The sequence below is a fragment of the Rissa tridactyla genome, chromosome 2, assembly GCF_028500815.1.
Source record: "Rissa tridactyla isolate bRisTri1 chromosome 2, bRisTri1.patW.cur.20221130, whole genome shotgun sequence".
NCBI classification, from domain to species: domain Eukaryota; kingdom Metazoa; phylum Chordata; class Aves; order Charadriiformes; family Laridae; genus Rissa; species Rissa tridactyla.
The window spans coordinates 41,896,298-41,920,126 of NC_071467.1; the positions used below are offsets into that span (position 1 = coordinate 41,896,298).

The following is a 23,829-nucleotide window of genomic DNA, read 5'->3' on the forward strand; positions in this document are numbered from 1 at the left end:
TCCAGGTGAAGGGACGGGGAGAGGACAGGGCCGAGCTGCCCATATTGGCTGCTCACAAACCGGCCCCCGAGCAGCCAGCGGTGGGAGGTCTGCAGGAGGCCGTGAGCGGGCATGTGGATTTGGGGTGTGGAAAGACACAAACCAGACTCTGCTTTCTCATTCTGCGCTGCAGCACGGCAGCAGATGGCTGCTTCTGTCAGAGGCAGGCCTCGGCTTTTTCTTTAGGCGTTAGTGTCCACAACTGGCAGGCAGGCAGGCCAATACTACACTTAAAGAAAGAAAAAAAAAAACCCAAACACAAAACCAGGAAAAAATATCCCCCCAAACCTCTGAAAGCAATTAGAGTAGGGTACCTGCTCCCAGCATCACCAAAATGCTATTTCAAGCTCAGAAAACCTTGAGATACAGGTCCTCTAGCAACCACAGATGAGAAAAGCCTCTTAGACCTCTGAAAAAATACAATTAGTAGCAAAGGGAGGTGGAAGTGGGAAAAATAAACTGAGTGAATTGGTAGGACACAAATTCTTCAACTAAAATATATTCTGACAACAGCAGTTTAAGCAGGTAAAACCAGACAGACAGTAATTACTTTTTTTTTTATAATTTTTTATCTCTAGGTAATGCCAAAATGCCATTGCTGCTGTTGCTGAGTTATAAGGAGTGAAGCATGCAGAAATATGAAATTGTTCCTGCTAGGTAATGTAATTCAAACTTTAAATACTTATTTACTTTTGCGGGGAGAAGGGAGCAGTGGGCGGCTGAAACACAGCTGGGATGGTTCAGCAGCACGTGTCACCGATGCTCCCCCGTGCCATGGCATCCAGCTGGGATGGCACGCTGGGATGGAAGGGGGAGCACAGCCGAGCTGGAAAACACCACAGCTGCTACCCCAGCGGCTCAGGCTTTCCCTCACCACCGGGCACGGAAACTCAGCCAAATGTGGTTGTGTTTCACCCCTACTGTTCCTCTCCCCTGCCTTCCCACTGTAAAGGGGAGATGAGGCTGGGCTCCTACCCGCTCCATCCCCACCCCCACCAGTGCTCCCTGCTGAACCACCTCCAGCACCAAAGGGCCTCTGGAAGGGGCCCGTGAGCACGCACCAGAACGTAACTCCAAGATCTGGTCTGGAGCCCATCCCAGCCTGAGTCCGGCTTCCTTAGGTATCATCCCAGCACTGATTGTTACCTCTCTGACCTAAAATTAGGCCATTTTGGTCCAGCAGCACATCACCATGAGAGCAGACACCAAGCGGCTGGGCAGGGTCAGGCTGTGAGAGGCAAGACACTGTGAGGAGGACAGAGGCACCCTCTGCACTTCAATAAGGCTGTGGGGAGCCATACGCCAGCAGGGACGTAGCCTTGCCCACCTCCTGCGTGGCAGCGAGACCTTCTTCTCTCCTCAGAAACATCCCTCGGGTTACACTGGTGCAACTGCTTGTGGGGGCACAGCAATATCAGGATAGAAAATTGATCCAGGATAAAAATAATGTCCTCCCCAAAAAAAAGATAGGGGGGGACAAGGAAGAGAAGCGCCATTTATAGCCTGGCTCAATTCTGGGTGCATTTAATTATGAGAAACGTGGATGCTTAACTCTAGATTTGTTCATTTTTTCTTTAAAAATCTTAATGTTAAATATTTTATTTAATATAAGTATCTGCATCTGACGTGCCCTGATCACAGTGCTGGCTATGCCTTATAAATTCATACCCGCCCAGCATTAATGGTTATGGGAAAGCTTCAAGTCCTAGCACAAACACAGCACAGCGTTGGTTTGGTTTGGGGTTTTTTTCCCCCTGGACCCGCAGAAGAGCACTGCACACAGGCACACTCACTGGATGTTCAGATGAGAAGATACAGCAGCCTTCAGACACGAGCTGCCATCGTTCCGCTTCAGAGTCAACACTCTCCAAGGCTGGTACAGTAGATAAAACATCTCCGAGCTCTGGGTAGTACAGAGACACATGAGATTATGACTGCTTCAGCTGCATTCTGCTCACAGGTTTGACAGTAATCCTCATGACCAAAAGAGCTAGAAACGCCTTTCTTTTTTTTAAATAAAAGCTCAGAATCTAGAACAGCATAGATTTTGGCCAAGATGGTGTAGTGATCTAATCCTAGCTGTTGATTTCCAGATCTGTCAATTTAGTACCACTTAAAAAAAAATAAGACTAAAACCTACCTCCACCCCCTAAAAGGATTTAAGAAATTATCACGAAACAAGAAACACACCAAGTCACTACAAAGCAGATTTGGTTAAATATACTTCTGCAAAGGAGGTTACTGTTCAGTCAACTCTGTTTTAACTGCATTTCTTGATATTCCAATCTTCTTGTCACTTCTTTTCTGGCAAAAGTCTTTCTTTAGTTAGACTGCAGAGTCAATTCAACTGAGATCTAATAAATACTGCTTATTTCCCATGCTAAGATTGGCTTTGCTTAACATAACCGAGTTAGGTAAAGAAGTGACAAATCCAGTTGTGCACACATACACTGATACGCAGCAGAAAAGCATGTGGTGTTTTCTACTGTGGGTGACGAAACGTTGCCAAAAACCCCCCATGATGAGATCCAGTGAAAAGGCCATAACTTCCCAGCACCCCGGGCATGCACGCGCCTTGCTCGTCCCACACAACCACAGCTCTCACCAGCCTCAGCAAGAAATAAGGGCTCACAGCAGCCTTAGAGGGTGTCATGAGAACAGGTTCAAGGAGTTGAGCCCACAAGACACTCCACTGTATAGGGAGTTACACATGACAGGGAGTATAACAGATGATATTGCTTGTTTATTTTATATTTTTTTTTAACAATAAGATAATGGAAATGATAGATGCAGTGGCCAGCAGGTGAAGGGAGGTGATTCTGTCCCTCTACTCTGCTCTGGTGAGACCACATCTGGAGTACTGTGTCCAGCTCTGGAGTCCTCAACACATGAGGGGCATGGACCTGTTGGAACAGGTCCACGAAGATGACCAGAGGACTGGAGCACCTCTCCTATGAGGACAGACTGAGAGAGTTGGGGTTGTTCAGCCTGGAGAAGAGAAGGACCCAGGGAGACCTTATAGCAGCCTTCCAGTACCTAAAGGGGGCCCTACAGGAAGGATGGGGAGGGACTCTTCATCAGGGAGTGTAATGATAGGAAACGGGGTAATGGCCTCAAACTGAGGGAGGAGATTTAGATTGGATATCAGGAAGAAATTCTTTACTGTGAAGGTGGTGAGGCACTGGAACAGGTTGCCCAGGGAAGCTGTGGATGCCCCATCCCTGGAAGTGTTCAAGGCCAGGCTATGTGAGGTTTTGAGCAGCCTGGTCTAGTGGGAGGTTTCCCTGCCCATGGCAGGGGGTTGGAACTAGATGATCGTTAAGGTCCCTTCCTACCGGAACCATTCTGTAATTCTGGGATTCTGTGTGATTCTGTAGTAAGAAATAGGGACATTGACACGTTTCATGGAAACAGGCATTTGCATTCCCAGTGAATATTAGCATTTCACCCTCCGTACTGCTGGCAATTTTAATGTTTTTGTTGTTTATTAATTGAGAATAAATATAAAACTAGTTACATAGCATTTCAATAGGACATTTGAATCAGTAGCTTTTTTAATTTTCAAATATGCAGAAAAAAACTGTAGTAAAATATAAGTGCAGCTGATATATATCAATACCATTGGAAAAATCTGTGATCACACACAAATAAGATAATGCAGAACCTGTTAACATCCAGGACTTGGAGTGTGATATACAGTTCACATACTGGGAGCAGGAAGCACGTACCCTTAATAACAGCCTCCTGTAGCCACGGGGCTAAGAAATTGCACCTACCATGGCTTTCACAATAGGACGCCAAAGGTCCAATTCCAAGAAGGAAATAAAACAAATTAATAAGACAAAACAGTGCAACCATTAAGATAAATTAATATTAATTTGCTTCTGGTCACAGGTTTTTTTTATATTATAAACAATGTGAATCCTAATAGAAATTGGGGGGAGAAAAGTCCACATGTATCTACAGGGCTCATCCTAAACATTTAGCAGCTACTTTGACAATAAGTCTTTTCATGTTTTGGTATACTAGTGCAATGTTAGCGTTCTTAAAACTAGCCTGAAGGGTTTCTAAATTAGTAAGTCAATGTTACCATGGTAACATAACGTACTACCAAAATGGACCACTTTTTATACATCCACTATAATCAAGTTACTGACCAAGTTATAAAAATTCTTGCTTTTTCAGGTTTGAGGGTTTGTTAGGTTTTTTTTGTTTGCTTGTGTTTGTTTGTTGTTTTTTTTTAACTATTCCTACAGCTTTTTTAGACTTATTAAGATGCACATAGAATTTTTGTTTATCATGCAGAAATAGATCCTGCATAAGCAGAAAAAGAATCACCACCACCAGCAAAAAAAAGCAGGTTTTGGAACTTGCTAAGTTCCCAGTTTCAGTTCCCAGGCATACAAAGTTTTAACGCCTCATCTCTGGTCTTACTTTTTTAGACTGCTCACAAGCAGAAGACACTCTTTCCTTGTGACAATAGTATTTTAAACACAGTGACACCTCGCTTTCAGAGCTTACACACCAGGATCCTGCCCACCATGCTGTCTCAGATACCCCGGGGCACATTAAAGAGCACTAGATGCCCTGAAAGTCAACCTGCCATCCTTGATCAGATAATCTTCAAACTGAGAATATTCAAGTTCAAAACATTCTCATATAAAGTTCAGTGTTCAAAAGACATCATCTTCACAGTCATCACATCCACACAGACCAGAGTATCTGTCCTACATTCACATAAATTTGATAAAAATATGAGTTTCTTTATAGATAAAAAAAAAAAAAACAAAACACTAAAAAAATAATCCATCACCCTGAGAGCAAATGCTCTCAGTACAGCCAGCCCTCACCAACCAGCCACACCATGCAGTGCCTTCGTACAAGGGCTACCACAGGATCCCATGAGGACAAGGAGCCCCGTCCATCCCAGCAAGTTTTCACATAATGGTCCTTATTCAAACCGCATCAAGTATTTGAATGAAAATCTTGAAGACTTGTATTTGGATACTTTCTATTGAAATATAGCATCTCATTGTATATAAATATTTTTTGTCATAGGCCTGCTGTAACAACCTCCTTGGGGTCTCACCATTCAATAAAAATCATTGGAAAAATACTGAGATTATGTGAACTTTTTCTGACTCTTGCTGGGTTGAAATAAAAGAGAAAGGCATTGGTTTGCGGTTGTGTCAATAAGCGCTAGACGTATCGGTTTATAATATTGCTGGCCAATACCGCTACCATTTTAAGTTGATCACTGTTTTTTATTATGAAAAAGCAAGTAAAAATTCCTATAGTGGGAGAATACGTCAAATATTCAACTTCCCCCCCTCCTTTTTTTTTTTTTTTTTAGTTTTTATTCTTTTAGGTGATGTTATCATTTATAGTTGAGAGGTAATGCCAAAGCACTTCTGATTAATTTGCTGAAACAATTGCTTATAATTTATATTCCTTTAAAAAAGTGGAGGGAAAGCAAGAAACAGTGTCCAAAGACACTATGCAAATCCCTCCAAAAACACTTACACAAGCACAGGATTGCTCCTTGCCTTCCTTTGCCACACAAAGCAGCAGCAAGCAAGACAGGAATCCAGGATCCCTGTCCCCCTTTACCTCCACCTTTCCAAAAATCACATTCGGAAGGTATAAAGGAGAAGCTGCTCTCCTGTTCAAAGGATCTTCCACCTGGGAAAATACATCAGTCAAAACATACTATATATGTGTGTATAGTAGCATACACACACACTCTTTCTAAATATATGTATGTATACAGGGCACTACAGTTTAACTCACGTGATTTCCAACACGGATGCACTTATTTAGGTATGAGTGACTTTCTGCTGCGTGGATGGAGTTTGGGGAAGAGTACATGATACTCTTTTCAAAAAACACCTGTGGATCCATGGGCCAAAGTGAAATTACACATAAAGCTCAAAGCTAGGACTGACCATCTTCAGACTGCTTCACTTCCTAACTTTAATACACTGCATTGATTTTTGTGTGTGTGCTTGGTTTTCTCTCCTGCTGATTACCCCGTTTATAGGCTATAACTTAAAAAAAAAAAAAAAAAAAAAAAGAAAAGAGGTGGCTCAGGGATTTTCACATACAGAACTGAACATGTACCTGAGAAATAAAAATGTAAACCCCCCACAAATTTATCTGTTCACTAAAAAGTAAAAAAGCCCTGTACCTGTGAACGCTCAAAAAGTCAGAAGAAAACTGTAAGTTCAAAAGGATTAGCAAACGTACGTTCCTCATTATGTTACAAGACATGCAGTGTGAAAAATTCTTCAGGATAATCCTCTCTGAATCATTAATTCTCTGCCACTTACATGAGGAAAAAAAACACTGGATCATTTTACATAGATTGTAACAAAAATCACAGCCCGGAGTACTTCTCTATAAATTTTCAGGTCTCACAACTTGGTCTTTTCCTGGCTGTTTTAAGGGACAGATCCTTATTTTAAGATTATTCCATTTACATCATTAGGCAAAATAATCCCCCGCACACTCCAGAAGTCCCAACAGCTGCATCTTCATTAGAAAAAAAACAACTGATAAGGCCAAGAACCAACAGTTGTTACTGCAAACTAACAGCTCTGGATCATCAGCCCCCATGCAGCTGCCTTTCCGCCAAGCAACAATACAGAAGTTGTAAAACTAAGGTGCTTGAAAATAAATCAAACACCCAAACTAGATTACCGCCAATGACGCCATCGTATTTTAGTGATAAAAATGCACGAAGCACCAGCCAATTTCAAGCTGCACTAATCTGAACATAATCCTTACATGTAAATCATAATTTATGGGAACTAATAACTTGAAATACCGACAGCAGAATTTATATCTTAATAGCTGGCACGCCAGCCGCTGAGGTGGTTCACACACCTGGCTGTTTTTATAATATGTGAATTGCTGAGGTGGTGCAAAAATTAAAGTTATTCTCATTGATCCCCATGCTGAGAGCGCACCTCGTCCCCCGGGGGTGAAGGGCACCGGTGGGTCAGCGGCGGCAGAGCTCTCATTTTACATCCCTTTGATGCGCATCTGATTGCCTGCCTTAATATACCAAAGTTTTGCTGGAGAATTTCCCTCTTTGTCAGAGGAATGTTTAAAATACAGCGGCTTCTCTTGTCAAGGGTAATATTTATACACATTAAAAAACTGAAATTGCTGTGACAGTGTAAAAGAGTTGCGAATTTGTGAGGGGAGGGCAGTGCGAGTCCGGGCACTTCTCCATCACCTTGGCAGTGACACGTGGAAGGAAGGACAGCGGCTGCTGGCAGCCACCCCCCCACGCTCCTCACTCCCCCTTCTCCTCTTCCTGCTGCAAGGACAATCCCAGGGTAAGGAAGAAATATACCGTTTTGAAGTGTTTTGCAGTTGCTTAGCAACTGCTACAACACCCCAAGAGATTTCAGTCAATGAACTGGCACATACACCTCTAAACATGTTGGCAGTGACGTGAGGAGCGCCACCACGCTGTTAGACATCTCAGCCGCGGGATACCCCCACCCCCAACACCAGCGTGTGCCTCCTCACCTTCCAAACCTGCTTCCAGCCTCCACTTATCCATCCCAAAATTCCCTCAATGACAGAAAGGCACAGCAAAGTGCCTGTGTGCTGGTAATGAAATTATTTTTAATTACGAAGAGGCCAGCTACACCCTTCCCTTAGTTACCACACACCTACAGACCACGACTGCTTTAGAAAGCAATTATGATGGAAAAGCTGGCCCTGAACTAGCCCTCCTGTGGTAGAGACCAGGTTTCTTCCCAAGCCATGCAATGTATAGGCAGTGACCATTACCAGCAATTCCCATGCCCATTCCCAGTTTCAGTGGGAAGCGATGGCCAACTTGCATAAGCCTTTTGGCCTCCATGATCACACACCACCATCATACTGAGTGTTTTCAGATTTTCAAACCTGATATATATGCGCATATGCACAGATTTTGACAGGGAACAAAGATTCTTCCATTGCTCTTCTGTAAACTGCCACTAGGTCCACATAATTTATAAGAGATGATACAAGGAAGCTATGCTTGAAAATAATCTTTGCTGTTTCACAGACGCTTCAACTCCACAGAAAAGTACATATTGGGGGGGGGTGGGAAACACACCACAGTGCTACAAGTTTTAAGTTATCAATACTGAATATTATGCTAAGGAAAAGTAAAAATTCATGCTGTAAATTAAACCGTTTCTAACCATTGCAGCAGCAAGGTGCAGTAACAGCTTTCCAAGAGCAGCAACACGGCCAAGAAACTGCAACTATGTCTGAGCTGTCTATCCTGTCCCTTCCACAGCCAGCAGAGGAGAAGGACCATCAGCACCTGAGTCGGTCGGAGAAGCTGCACCCGCACCTGCTCGTTTCTCTCCATCGATGGGGCACCAGCCTTGGCTTAACCCACCAAGGGGATCCCAGGGGGCTGGCGGGGGCAGCCGAGGGGCTTGTCCCACCCCAGCTTCCTGCTTGCACCGACACCGCAGAACAGGGAAATGGCCAGCACCAGGAATCTGTCCGGCACTGGCATTTTTGTGTATTTTCTGTGACCCTTCCGATACTCACAAACTTCTCTCATGCTTCACCTTTACAATAAAATAACTTTTAAAAAAATGCTGCCCTCATTATAAACCAAGAAGAAATACAGCACCGTATTTCTAACAAACAGAAACATACAGAGTCACATTTGAATTTCAGGGTGCATCTTGTTTCCTGTGCTTCCTTCAATCCTTAAAAGAGGAAATTCTTTCATTTAATCTTCTCCCTCCTTCCTTAGGTTAGCACTCAGTTCTTTCTCAAAACAAGTTTTCTGTTCCAAGTTATCAACCACTGAGTTTTATTTATGACAGTGCTGTGGTACCAAGTAGACTTCTGTGACAGCGTTCCACAAACATCTCACTTGGCACCTCCAAGAGACCCATTACATTCTTTTTCCTCATAATTCTTAGTGTATTGAAAAGAAATAATACAAATTCTTAGGAAAGCTACTTAAGAAAGGTACTGTTTGCTGATGTCTTCTAAATATCTAATAGTAGTTATGTTCAGAAGTTTTCTGATTTCTTTTGACACTGGCCCAATGATTTTGATAGCCATGCACTACCAACTGTTTTTATGTGAACACCGGAAATATAGATTAAGCCCTTAATAAATAAGTTTTGTGTTGTTTGGCTTTTTTGGTGGGTTTTTTTGTTTGTTTGTTTTTTAATGAAATGACCACACAGCATTGCCAACTGCCTTCACTGGGAGCTAGTGAATGTAGCACAGTTCTGAATAATCTGGCAGACAAAACTGGGCTTAAGACTTTCAGGCATTTATTAAAAAAAAAAAAACAAACATTAAAAAAACAAAAAAAAAACCCCCAAAACCTCAAAACCACCACCAAACCTGAAAAGACAACAACAAAAACCCCTTGGCTTTCCAAAATGGTATTAAACAGAGTTACTTAATTAATGCTTGGAACCACAATGTGGGTTGGACCCATGTCGCTCCTTTTTCGTACGTGAAGAAAAGCGCTTGGTCAGTGGAAGAGAAGTGCAATTCATACTGCAATTCCCAGCTCCTGAAAGAAGGCCGCTTCCCCGCTGAGAGGCCACAAAGCAACGCTTCGAGTCTTCCAAAATGACAGAGCTACCTTTGCTCCCACAGCCATCACACCTACACAAATTATTTTGAGAAATACCAGAAAAATACATAGCGAGTTTAAGACCTTCAATACCAAAGAGCACCATAAGAAGTTGTATTTCATTTCAGCATTCTTTAAGCTGTCCTTTATCTTGTATTAACGTTATTTTTTAATCATCCTTCACAGGACAATTTGTTTTTCTAACTGACGGTAATTCTCATTGCACACAAATCCACTCATCTAGAAATGCCACCGGACTAGACTTGTTCTCTGTAATCAGTGAAGACACCTCAGCAAGTTTCTGTTGTGTTACAAGCTCTTGCCTACCATCTGCCCAGAAAAGTCTTCACAGAAGATGCGATTCTCCAGATGCACTGTTACAAGTATATATGCAGGTCCTTCTGAAAAGACCTTTTTCTAGGTCTTAATTGAAGAGTTACTAATATTAATTTTGCAAGATTGCCTGGTGATACAAGGTAAAGTAAAAGAAGACCATAACACAGTGGAGCACACTGAACTGATTTAACAGTATTAGCTCTTCCCTGGTGGAAAGGATATAAAACAAAGCAAGAAGATAACTGTTTGAAAGCGTAATGACAAGGTGACTTAAGATGGCATTATGGAGCCGGGAAACCAACATTTTGATAATAAATGAGAGATGATAGATAATGCTAGGATATCTTATCAAGAGTTTCAACACTAAGTACAAGAGGGAAGAAAGAACCAACAAAAAGATGTAAAGAGGGATGATATGATCAAAGCCACAGGCTTGGGAAATGCTCTTTCAAGCAATATACAGAATTGATGTAAGTGGGACAAGGCTGCTTTCATCCAGGCTAGAAAAGCGACAGCGCAGAACTTCAGAAGCAGGGTGAGAGACACGGATGGGAAATTTCACAGCGCGGGCAGACAGGGAAGGCTGCATCTTGGACATGCTACATCAGGAAAGTCTTCAAGATACTGGCTTCCCCTGCCTGTGAGGGCCACGGGAGAAATAAATGCAGGGGTAGGAAGGACCAGTCAGTTTTTATTCCACTGATCCTGTATTTAATGACCGATTTTTAAAGCATCCATTTTTCATTATTATTTTAAAAGATTAACAGGTTTAAGGCCGGAAAAGAAAGATATTTTCTGATTCAAGTGGATTGCAGAATTTTTACCTTAGGGAAAAATTATGAAGCTAGTGTAAGTGCTACTTTGTCTAGGAATATCATCATAAAGGCTCCTTAAGACATAAGGCTCTCAGTAGGCTAACTTAATAGCAATTGCACTAGCTACACAAGAAAGTGACCTTTATTGATAAGAAACATTGGGACACTTCAGAGGTTTTAAAAGACCCTAAAAGCAAATTCAGATTACAGCTGAGCAGATGACAGCTTTAACATTAACCCTGTTTTTATGTACTTAAAAATTACACAGATAAAAATCACATCTACACAGAAATAAAGGTCGTAATCTAACTGTATCAGAGGCAAGTCAACCATTCAAAACTTATGCAGACTATTTAAGGACTTACTTTCAAGGGAAAGTGCATTTAAAGAAGTACGAATCACCTCAGGTGACAGCTCATGTGAAATAGGGATGGGATATTAAGCAAGTCCCCCTGGACTTCAAAATTATGCTAAAATCGTGCTTGATACAAGAGGGATTGAAACAGAATTACATGTAGTATAGTTTTGCTCTTTGAAAGGGAAAAATTCAATTATTTTTCGAGGCTGTAACAGTTCTGCAATTCGTAACTGGGCCATCCGACTTCTCGCGCCACTGCAAAAAAAAAATTGAAATGAACCAGTGGTAAAAATTAACCTCTTCAGCCTGTTTCTCAGTATTAGCAACTTATTTTCTAAACGTGGTAACTCAATTTTGAAGACAAAATGCAAATGGGGTCCCCATAAGCATCACTGTAGCTGGGTTTCTGTCCTCTTTATGAAAACACACAGAGCTTCCAAACTTTTCCAGAGCAGAGCAAGAGTGCTGATGCAGCGGCGCAAGGCACAGCATCGTGCTTCTGACTGAAAGAAACCAAACTTTGTAATGATCTCAAGAAGTCACTGCTTTGTCAGTGTTCTGCCCAAAAGCACCTTGGTGTGAATCTGCCTTTGTCCAACTTGCAATTGCTGTTCCAACCAACTGGCAGGTTTCAGGAAGAAAACATCCTAAAAAAGCAGCTGACCCAATACCTTCATGATTAATAAAAATCCCTTTCCTCCTGTGAGGAAAAGCAGGAAACTCGCACCCCAGTACATGTTGCTTCCAGAAGCAGTGTATCACTTAAACCGTGTTGAAGGTCTGAGATCAAGTCCCTAAAACTTGTAAACTCTTCCTTGGGGAACACCATGTAAATACCCCAAGTACCTGAACAGGAACTCCTTCTGCCGCTTCTGTCACCTCTTCCCTGTGGATTTTGGAAGTCCAGGACCATGCAAGAAAGTGATGGTCACACCGGTAACAGCGCCAAGCCTATCTCAGGCTTATGGGGCAGCTTAATTTATAGGCAGGTCGCACTTTTCTTGAAGAATTTCACATCAAATGTTTGCGACATTTCCAGCTACATCATGAAAAGGAAATGAAAAGCAAGTTTTACACTTCAAAAATATGGAACGGGACCTTTTCTTCTTGCTTCAGATGGCCAAACAGTCCTTGAAACTGAAATTCACAGCACATGTGAGCATTATAGACTCGGGGAGAAAAGGGGCTGGAGGACAGACAGAGGAAGGGACAGTTTTAAAACACGGGCACAGGAAGGGTAAAGAAGAGAAGGGAAGGGAAACCCAAGCCTGTCAGTACAAACCCATCCCTTCTTCACTCCTGTGAAGGATTTTCAAGAGACAACTGCATGGACTAAAGTAACCTATTCAAGTGTAAAAAGCCTACCCGCTAAGCTAAAATTAAACAAACAGGGGGGAAAATGGGACAGTTTATAAGGATTAAATGATATATCTGATTAATTTTTGAAAATTTAAACAACAAAAAAATGTTCAAAACTTCCAGTGGCTGTGATGGAAGCTGATGTGTTAAGCATGGAACTAAGCAAGCATCCATAAATAGAGATTTGTTTCTTTCATCTTCAGAACAGTTGGGTTTTTTTTACTAGTATTATTATTATTTTTGCCAGTGCTTCACTGTCTTAGAAATGTCTAAGTAGCATTTCTAAGATGTTATGCCAAGACCTGTGAACAAGCAGGAAAAAGTAAATCCCATATTTGAACACAGTGCATCGGAAGAGAAAACATGGCATTGCCATATATTTAAATAGAAAAAATCCACATGCTCCTGGGAACAGAGATAATGGTTTCTGCAACTTCAAATACAAAACCTCAGGTCTGCATGCTCTGTCACTTATCAAGGCCAAGATGTAAACAAAGAAAACTACTTCAACCCCAAACAACATAATACTAATGATGGTGGTAATTTAAACAAGGAGATAACTGACTTTAATGGGGGCTGAAAAGGAGAAAGAAACTGTGTTAATGCTATAAGGCAAGATTCATGGCTTTGAGGGGACACGAAGAGCTTTGTGGGGAAAAAGGAATACTTGCAAAGTTATCCAATTCATGCTACAAAGGATGCTCATAGACAGCTTCTTCCAACACCGCCCCTATGGTCACCTCATGCTTCTTTTGTATATTCCAAAGAGACTACAGGGAATTTAGTAGTCAGCCTTGTCCAGCTTCCTAGTTTTCAGCAACGCTGTCAGACCTACACAACTACCGTGGGCTGCAGAAACAGGGCTGAATACCAGCAGAGCAGTAATTATGCGTATGTCGGACTCCAAAAAGTATTTGCATAAATAGAAAGTGTCTGGAGAAAGTCCTCAACTCAGGCCAGTTTTTCCATGTTTACTACTAAATTTGGAGCTATGCTTTTGAGAAAGGAGAGTTTAGCTGAGGGTTCACCTCCCTCTTCTGACCCAGAGCCTTTTGGTCTCCTCTTTCTTTCATGCGGATCTCTTTCTGGGCAATTTGTGCCCACTTACATATAAATGCGGACCGTAACAAAGATGTAATTATGTATAATAGTGCCCAACAAGAGTCATCTAAGAAAAATTAAACTTTCTCTAAAGCAATTTTCTCTAGTTTTTTTACTATACAGATGTAGCATATTATTGTGAAAGGGAAAAATATCTCAATGTGTGCATGAAACATAGAAAACCAGTGTGGCCTGGAAGAAATGGCATTTGTATATTTAAGAAAAATACAAAAACATTCTCCTCCTCCCTTTTCCATCTCTCATATTGTCCAGTTTGTCCTAGCTTCCAGGTACGTTTACACAGCAGCCAGAAATAGGTAGGTGTATATGTATCTACACATGTGCAAATTCATACCTAAGGACAGGTATAAAATGTGAAGTAATTTTGGATAGCAGAACTAGTATAGAAAAAATAACTTGCCTAGAGTTTCAAGGCCTACTTGGTCTGCTGTTTGGAGACTTCTAGTTACAGAAGCACAGAACAGCTGAGGCTGGAAGGCACCTCTGGAGATTGCCTAGTCCAACCCCTTGCTGAAAGCAGGGCCACCCAGAGCAGGTTGCCCAGGACCCTGTCCCAGCTAGGTTTTGAATATCTCCAGGGATGAAGACTCCACAGCCTGATAAACCTCTGCCAGTGTCTGGCCATCCCCAGATTGAAAAAAAAAAAAAAAAAAAAAAAAGTGTTTTCTTATGTTTAAATGCAATTTACTGTATTTCAGTTTGTGCCCATTGCCTCTTGTCCTACCATGGGATACCACTGAGAAGAGCCTGGCTCCATCTTCTTTACTCTTCCCTGTGAGGTATTTATATACACTGATAATTCCATACTTAATTTTAGTGAGAAGCAGAAAAAGAAAGCTTTGTACAGGATCCTAATGCTTCCAGTACTATGTTCTGCAAAAGCCAGAAGTAAGAGTCGCTATAAATGGCAGATGTACATATTTCTTGAAGATGAGGGAAGCATCAATCCAGTTTCAGCAAGCTTGCAAAAATAATCATGGCAATTCAACACCAGATGGATTTAGTATTTGTAGATGTATTCTAAGAATGGATGTGTTTTAAGAGTTAGTTGCAGACATGCCTTTGATGCAAATTTAGGCTTCAGAGTCATGCTGAAGTAAAATAAGAAAGTGTATGTTGCTTTGTAGCATAAGGAAAGAGAAAACACTTGCAAAAACTCTGGCTCTTTAGAGAGCTAAAAATCACAGTCAATAGTAAAGAAGCATCCCATTTTTTCCACACATACCATAGGAAAAAATCCTCACCAAGCTCTGCTACTGATGAAGAACCCAAATCCTGTATACTTTAGCACGGGATGGGGGCACGATCTGCCTGACTGTTGCTCTGTGAGGATTTAATGAAGGCACTCTGCAAAACCTCCTCCTAGTGTAGATCCTCTGGCAGGATCCTTCAGGCACCCAGTGCAGCACGTGTGCCAAGCAGCCGGCACAAAAAAGAGCAAAATGTGACTTTAAGGCAGTAAGCACCCACACGGCTTGGAGCCCTGCAGGCAGCAGCGAAGCTGTCAAGGTTCAGGTCAGTAATGTGCCACCGCTGCCTGAGACACCCACGAAGAGCAAGAGGGGCAGAAGCAGCTCCTTGGGGCTAGCTCTTACAGAAGCATGGTTGCTGTGGGGTACCTGCACTGAGGCATGATGAAAAGGAGCCCCATTTGCAGAAACGATCAGCAAAGCTCCTTAATCACATTGGAAAGGCCTGATCTAAAGATGACATGAGGATGACAGGAAGATGAACAGAGATGCTTGCTTCCAGTAAAGAGGTAATAGGCTGAGAGGAAAAAAGCAGATATGTCAGACTTGGAAAGGTCAGGGGTAAGACTTGTATTTGTCAGAATGAGCTTTCCAAGCAGGAGCCAAGGACAACTTGCTCCAACAAATAAATAAATAACTGAAAAAATATCAAGCATCTTGGGTAAGAGAACTTAAATTCTTCACCTGCATGCTGTCCTGCGCTCTGCCTACAAAGTATTTTGGGATATCCACCCCCCAGAAAGGGAGTGGTGACTGCAAAGATGTCAAAGACCACATGGTTGAATGGCAGATAGAAGCTGAAAGGCAGAGAGATAGATTGGACAGAATGGGGAAAAAAAAAAAGGGGGGAGATTTGAATGGAAAAATGGGTCAGATAAATTTAGAAAGGAGGTGACAGCAAGGCAAGAAGAAGAGAATTGTGGGGGAAAGCAAAACAAGAGGTACCAAAACACTGAAGGACAATGCATCGTCTATTTTGAGGTCCTGTTCTGTTGCACACGCCGTGGTACCTGCCTTCCACATAAAATTACCAGCAATCATACCGCCCCTGCTGGGCTTCACCCGCTCCCTGGGGAGGTAGGTTGCCACACCAGCAATCTCTGTACTCCACAGTATGCTAAAGGGTGTGGGGGGACGGACGGATGGACAGACAGGACACACAGATGGGACAGGACCATGGATTGCAGTAGGGTTGATGTAACAGTAATGTAAGAGAAAGGGATGCAATTTATCAAGTTCCTCATATGCCTTCTGACTAGACCGCTGTTGTAATGTCACGGCAAAAATACAAAGCTGCACACTCATTTCCAGATGACTGCAATGCCCAAAATACCCAATGCCAATTACCACGCTGAGACAGAAGGAAATCATCCTTACCCTGGGAAGTTTGTGCTGTAAGTGCTTATATAGACAGGAATAGTTATACTGACCTTATAATATTTTTCACTCTTTTTAAAGACATTTGTAGTGATGGTTTATAATCCTAAAAGCACAGACTGTTCAGCCTACCTTGCAAGCCCACAGTTTGTGGTCATATAAAAGATGCTTCATCTTTATTGTCTCTGTTTCTCCATTCCTCTCTAGCATTTTTCTGCCTAGATTATACAGGCAGGAGACGCTTTGGAACAGGGACTGTATCATATTATGCATTTGCATTATAGGCAAACACAGAGATGTATTAACATCTCTCCTTCAGTATCATTACCTACAAAACCAGTACCAAGACCTTAAACATGGACCCTGAACAGATGCAAGAGCCAAATATTCACAAACTTGTAGAAACGTGCATACCGTGGAAAACCTGGATATTCACATTTCTCTCCAGTTAAATGGCACTAATAACCTACACAAGTTGTATTACACATTGCATACCTTTGCTACAGAATGTGTTTCCACAGACTTCCTAATGAGGGAGCAGAACAGCCTCATCTTTGGGCTGGTCTACCAACTTCCAAAATGCTAAGCTCCCTTAAAAGAGAAGCAAGAAGTTAATATCCTTCTTTGCCATTAATTGGGATTTTGTAGTACACACATTTACATTAGGAAGGTATGAATGGATACAGTAAAATCATTCTACAAGACCCAACAGATACACAGCCAAAAACATAGATGGCCATATAATCATCAGCAGTATAAATAAAATACTGTTTCAATTAATAAATCAATATACCACAGAAGTATCAGACAACTGCATGACAGGGCATAAAACCAAATAATGTCTGCTGTGGAATGGAATGGACAATTCGTGTTTAAAAATTACATATTTACAAAGTGAGGATCGGGGTTGGAAGCTTCAGGTGCTTCGTGGAAAGGCTGTAGCAAGTAGTTGTGCCTACAGGTGGCTAAAGCACGTCCATGAAAGACATCATGAAAGTGAGACAGGAATCTCGTTACCAGGATTACGCAGACAATAGCATCCAGGATTACTGATTGCCAGTTACATTAAATCTATCAAGCCACACTTAATACTGCAGGTAATACCTTTACAAACAATTGAAATTAATCATAACAGGAGATTAAATGCAAAATAATAATAATAATATCTATTTTGTTTTCAATTCACCATACCACTGCAGCTGTGAGAACTGCAAGAAAAAGGCATTGCTGCTTCCATTCCCTGGTCTATAAAACACTACCTTCCTTTAAACATCACAAACGTTTGACACGCAGATGCCCGGAGCTAGGCATATTTCATCCGCTGTTTAAGTTCCCGACTCCACATAGTTAGTCCCCAGAATAACTTGTGCCAGGCGAGCAAGAGCCCTGTGTGAGGGGAGGGGAGGGCAGGACAGACCTTCCCCCCTGTGAGTCCTTGCCTGTGCCCAGTCCCCAGGCATGGGAGCATCCATGCCCCCAAACTGGGGCAGCAGCAGCCTAAATGTGGTCACATTTCTGACCCCGTTAATTAGCGCTGCTGCATTGGTGTGGGACGACTGGCACAACAATAAGGCCTTCCCAACTTAATGCACACCTTGCCGAGCCTGCAGAGGGAATCTCCGCTGAGAGGGTTCATCCTGAGCCTCTCCCACCACCCAGCCCAAAAGTTTGCAGATTTAAAAGAATAAAAAGACGTTCACCCCACAAAATACAGAAAACAGGCTATTGATTTCCCATGAACTCTCTAAGTGTTATAATAAGCATTTATAGATGGGCTATTGAATGTCTCGACCATTTAAAGAGACAGACATTTCATCAGCAAAGCAATAATTAGAGTTGGTTCCAAAAACAGGGGAAAGGGAAAAAGGAGCTTTAGGGCATAATGCCACTTTCCTCATTCTAACGTAAACCTTTACACGTATATCACTTACTGCTACTCAACTTAAAAAACTGTAAAGCATATAAGTACAAATCCTGCAAAATAAACACTGGTAATACTTTAAATCCCTACAACTGTTTTTCAGGAGTATCTCTTTCATTGCTAACAGACTACTCAAAAAAAAAAAAGCATTAACCTTAAGCATCATCTTTCTGCTTAGGCTTGGCACAGTATGCAAAATTCATTTACACATGTCGCAGTAAAAAGACATAATACCTTAATAAGCCCGAGCTAGTGTAGCACTGTTTATCACAGGCACCCAGTTTACTGCATATATCCATCTCCAGCTAGCAGCCAAAGCTAGCATTGCTGGAAACACTACTCTTCAAGGAGGAATTATATTTCTATTGGATTATAATGAGAGTAATGGTATGACACTGAAAGTGCTAACAACATATTAATTTCTACACAAACACATATTAGTGTTAGATAGTATAAGTGATTCTTCACCAGCTATACACATAAGTTTATGAAACACTTGAGACATTGATTTTTGCAACATACGTTTGTGCCCTTACAATACCTATGCATGCACACACACACACGCTCTCTTTCTCTCTCTCTCTCTCTGCATTCCTGTTTGGAAAGAATAATTTCCCTTTCACATAACAAAGGGCTTGGGGATGTATCTAAAGGACAACATATCACAAATAAGAACAGTTCACAGAGGTGCCCAGCAAACATGCAATGCACGCCTCTCCTAACAAAGAGTAATTAAAAACTTTTACATCAAGAAACTCACTGGAAAAATTCAGAATATAAAATCTCATGCAGAATAATCTGAAGATTTCCTGTAGCAATACGCTGGTTACAGTTAAAATATGTTCATAGCAACAAAGATGACAACTTTTTTAGAGAGTAATCCACACGAACTGTTGCTTCAATTTGTTTCCTTTGTTTACCTAGGAGAAAAACGAGGTTATAACCCAAAGAGAAATGATAACAAAGTAGCTTATTCCTTCCTGTTAAGGTATTGCAAGTTTAAATTACACTGTCACCAGTTCCAGTTTCACTACTGTCATTTTTTCTGGTGATGTTTGCATAGATCATCACAGCTCTTTCTGGAGGCAGAGATGTCCACACCTAAATAGCTGCTGGTGCAGCATTTCAGTTCCAGTGGGTGGTGGTATTCCCCATATCCATCACCCAAATTACGCTAACTTTTACAGCATTTTTCCAGCTATGCCTTATGTTACTTACAAATAACAATAGCTCAATATATGGAATAGAAAATATCAGCCTCTCATCTCTTGAAAATACACTGTCTGGATATGGCAAACATAATACAGCTGGGCATATTACTTCCTACGTTTCTTTATTACTAACATCGCCATTATTTACTCCTTCATGGGATGCTGTTGCAAAGGTCATAAAGATGTAGATAAATTACTTCAGGTAAGCCTCTGTTAAAAAAGGCAGAAGGCATAGTTTAACTGAAAACCTCTTTAAGACGCTTTTGCTTGGTAAATTGGAGCAACGAGGTTATATGAAACAGCCTGAGAACAACATGCCTTCAGATTCCGAGTCCTCCCTGTCCAAGCTTAACTGTTACCATGCAAAAATGCCATTTTCCAAGTCTACATTGACGAAAACAACTTTGGAAATAAAACCGAGGTGAATGGAGACACCAAAGTAACTATTTTAGCCAACAGCAACAATTAAAAGAAACTGGTATGTACCAGCTGTGATTAAGCTGGAAGATTAAGCTCTTCCTTCTGAATATGTCATCACAAATAATTATAGTAGTCTGTTGTACCCACGACCATATAAAGTTAGCAAGCAAATAAATGCTCACATTTAAGGGTATCAGGAGGTAACAGTTTCATATCACATAGTTTAACAGCAAGCAACTTAAATTTTGCTTTGGTTTATACAGTAGGAAAAAAAAAACAAAACCTCTTCCTGGATAGGTGCAGGGGGAAGAGTGAAGACTAATACCAAAATAGCTCCCGTTCCTAACACCTTTCTGATCCTGGCTGAGACAATCTACTCGTACCTCAGACGCATGGTGGCAGCCAGCCAGCCAGATGACTGGTGACTTAATATACAAGTTCATGTGGCCTCTGGAGTCTGACACAGACAAGGGCATTAAGTTTGAGGTCTCAACAGTCAGCCTCAATGTTCAAAAGTCACTAAATGAGTCATGACTACATTAAGAGACTTTTTTAATATATACATATACACACACACACACACTTCATGCTTGCTTCCTTCTGTTCTGAACAGCTTTCACTGTAAGATGTGCTCATTAAATATGCATGCTTTTTATAGGAAAAGTTGTGATCAATTGATGCGTAGGTCAAGTATGAAAAGAACTTAAATGGCTATGACGCTATGATAAATACTGTAATAGCCTCAGAATCACAGATTAAAAAAATTGGCATATCTATCTTGTTTCATTCTACTGCTGAAGGCAGTTCGGACAATAAACAAGGCTTTGGGCCAAAATTCAGCCTTTGAGAACAATACATACATAGATATATATAGATAAAGGGATAATAAATGTGTATGCAAGCAAAGGATATACTGCAGTCTACCAGGCAGAGGGGCTTTAGTTTCATTTTGAAAGCCACTTAAAATAAAACCCAGTGAATGAAACAAAGAATCCACCCAAACATGAAGGCTCCAGCATCTTTGTTGAAAGAACAATAGCATATTACTCCTCATCCTTCTGTCTTGTGCAAGAGAACCATCAAGATAGTTATTGCTGTGATCAAATTAAAGAACACTTCACATAATTATTCTTTAAACTAATCACTATTTATAAAGATTTATATTCATGTGCCAGTAGTTATAAATGCTCAAATTCAATTGCTCTGCAGAAAACATCCCAGCAAAAGAAATATTTCCATTAGCATAACAAAAGGCAACCAGTAAAACCACTCACATGCACAGGCTCAAAATTTCAAATCAAAGCAGCATTCCTGTATAAATACACTCTATATTTGTACTAAATCCACTCTAATGATATGTTTTGTAATCTGATGGCTCTCCCGCCGGAGTACGCACGATATTAATGAAAGCAAGATCAAATTAAAACAGATGACATGATTAACAGTATTCATTTCATGCATGACTGTTTTACCGGAGAGATAAAGACCTGAAAGTAATTTACCACCAAGTAAAACTCCTTCGCTGACCTCTCCGCTGGCAGCTAGCGGTCCTTAAGTACTGATGCTTTGCAACAAAGACCAGTGCCTTTCATCGGGGAGGGGGGGCTTTCTTTTACGCTACGAGCTGAGCACCTCTCTCCCCTCGCATGCACACAGTACCTCTGTATCTATGTCTGTAATGCAGCATAAAGATTACTGGGGAAACCTATCAAACCGGCAGGCAGCAACCTCGCCCGCCAATAAGCGCCGGGCACATGCAGAATCCAGCACATGCTCGCTGGGGCTCGCACACTGTCACCGCTGCTTAGCGGGCTGCTCATCTAATTATAGCCGTTTGCCGTAGCGCAGGGCTGCCGAGGCACCGCGCGCGATGAAACGAGAGCTTGAACATATTACACCTCGCAGCCGAGAGCATCGACATTTGGGATTGCTATTTGCTTGGGTGCATAAAGACAAAATTCCTGTTTGGGGTTTTGTTGTTGTTGTTTTTCCTGAATGATTCGCCTACAAGGGGGTTTGTCTCCATCTCTGAAAAAAAAGATATATTTAGGAGTGGTCGTTCAGAAGCTGACCACTTGTAGTTTGCTAGGTCTATTAGAAGACAATAAAATGCAGCAGTTTATTCCGCCAGTAAGAATTCTCATTCTGAACCTACATGTTACCATCATGTACACATTACCAGCACTGTATACACAACAGATCTCAGACAGGTTTAGGTACAGTGCTTCGCTATCTACAACGTAGACCTCGGATGGGTGAGGCCCCACAGGCGGGCTTTCAGCACACAGTAGCCCCACAGAAGTCAACAGGACCCCCTCTGTCCTTCACGTTTACACGTGGGCAGATACACAGATGACCCGAGGGCTTCTATGTGCATCGGCACGTAAAGTCCTAACTAAGCTTTCATGAGGCTAGGGTGGAAATGCCAAGGAAATTTTTGCCATTATGCAAAACAACTGAATTCATTTGGAAAATACTTAGCGTGAGCAAATACTCCTTAGAAGTAGGGGGAACTAACTCAAGTAAGCATTACACACATCTTATAAATATGTAAGTCCATAAAACTAAGGAGTGTTATGATCTAAGAGACCATTGTGTATTTGAAAGATGCTGAGAGCTTCTAAAATATCAGGTAAATAATCGTGAAAAAAGATATAGGCACTACTGTTCTTTAGTCTTCCTTGGTAGCATGTTTCAATTAATCTTCGCTCTGATTAGCACAAATCGGAAAACAACCTTCTGAAGTTTTCTGTTCCCACGTGGTTCATGTAATTACCTAAGCTCTGCTCTGACCAGAAGGTTTTCAAACATCGGTGCAAGGTGGAAGTACACAGCCCGTTTCTCAGAAGTGCCAGGGCCAGCTGTCTCTTGTGAGATACAGTACCCTTTTCATGATCGATATTGCCAAAAATATCATAATGCTACAGCATTATGCATACACAAACTTTACAATGCATTTTTAAGATGTTCCACTAAGTTACACATAAAACACATCCATAAACATTATACTTAAAAGACCCCGAACCCCACTGCAATGATGAGTTCCCATATGCCCACACCAGCATTTTTTCCTAATTCTTTACTCTTATCACCAGCTCCATACAGTATAAGGCACAGTCCAAGTGCATGATATTCAACGTTGTTTACAAACATTTTCATCTATCATGCTTACTTCAGTACAAAAATTGTAATTGCTACTACATAAAAATGTTACCAGTGGAACAAGACTTCCATGTGATAACAGTGCAAGACCATATTTATTGACAATATGTAAATAGCTGTGTCACAGCTTCCTTAATCTGCCAGTGAAAATTGCTCATAACGAGTTGCTCTGTGCTAGAAGCGGACTTCATCTCTGTAAGAAAAAGATTCTCAAAGCTATATATGGCTAGAAATAAAAATGAAATGCAGGAAGACTGACATTTTACCCCTTGATTCAACTTGCAGTCAACATTAAGTTTTGTGTTGCAATAAACGAAGGAGGCTATTTTATTAAGTCTTCCTTTTCAGATTACATCATCTAAGGAGCTCATCAATTTTTATAAACTGTGCTTCTTTAAAATACTGTAAGAATATTACAAGTTTCTCAGCAGTACTGCTTGAAGCCAGAAAACTATGTATTTTATGAATTAAAGGGAGGAGGGGCAGTTATACAAAGGTTAAAAACTTCATTTAAAAAGAGTTCAAGAGACATGGGAAGAAGAGGTGCCCAATTATTTGATGATCAGATCCACAATGAGTTTTCTAACAACATTTCACCAAAGGTACCAACAGGGAAAACATGACCAATAGCCTTGACCCTACATCCTCTGATCCACAACTGGGAATGCTCAGTTTGCTAAACAAAGGAAAAGATACACACACACAAAATAAAGAAAATCAAAAAGACATAAACCATTCCTTGAATCTAATTCACCCTCACAGATCACCAAAGGTGCCTACAGCAGGTGACAAAATGACCGAGAATCCTGAAACAGGAATTAAACAGGCTTTAGC

At 41.3% G+C, this 23,829-nt stretch overlaps 1 protein-coding gene across 14 annotated transcripts in view; it reads right to left on the reverse strand.

The window, feature by feature from the left end:
* FAM110B (family with sequence similarity 110 member B) overlaps positions 1-23,829 on the reverse strand; it is a 114,692-nt gene that overhangs the window by 37,372 nt on the left and 53,491 nt on the right. Inside the window, exon 3 of one of the 14 annotated variants that reach the window (XM_054190794.1) lies at positions 12,020-12,212. The exons of the other annotated variants lie outside the window; for them this stretch is intronic. The gene's annotated coding sequence lies outside the window, so the exon portion shown is untranslated. The remainder of the gene's footprint in view (positions 1-12,019; positions 12,213-23,829) is intronic. 14 annotated transcript variants of the gene reach the window in all.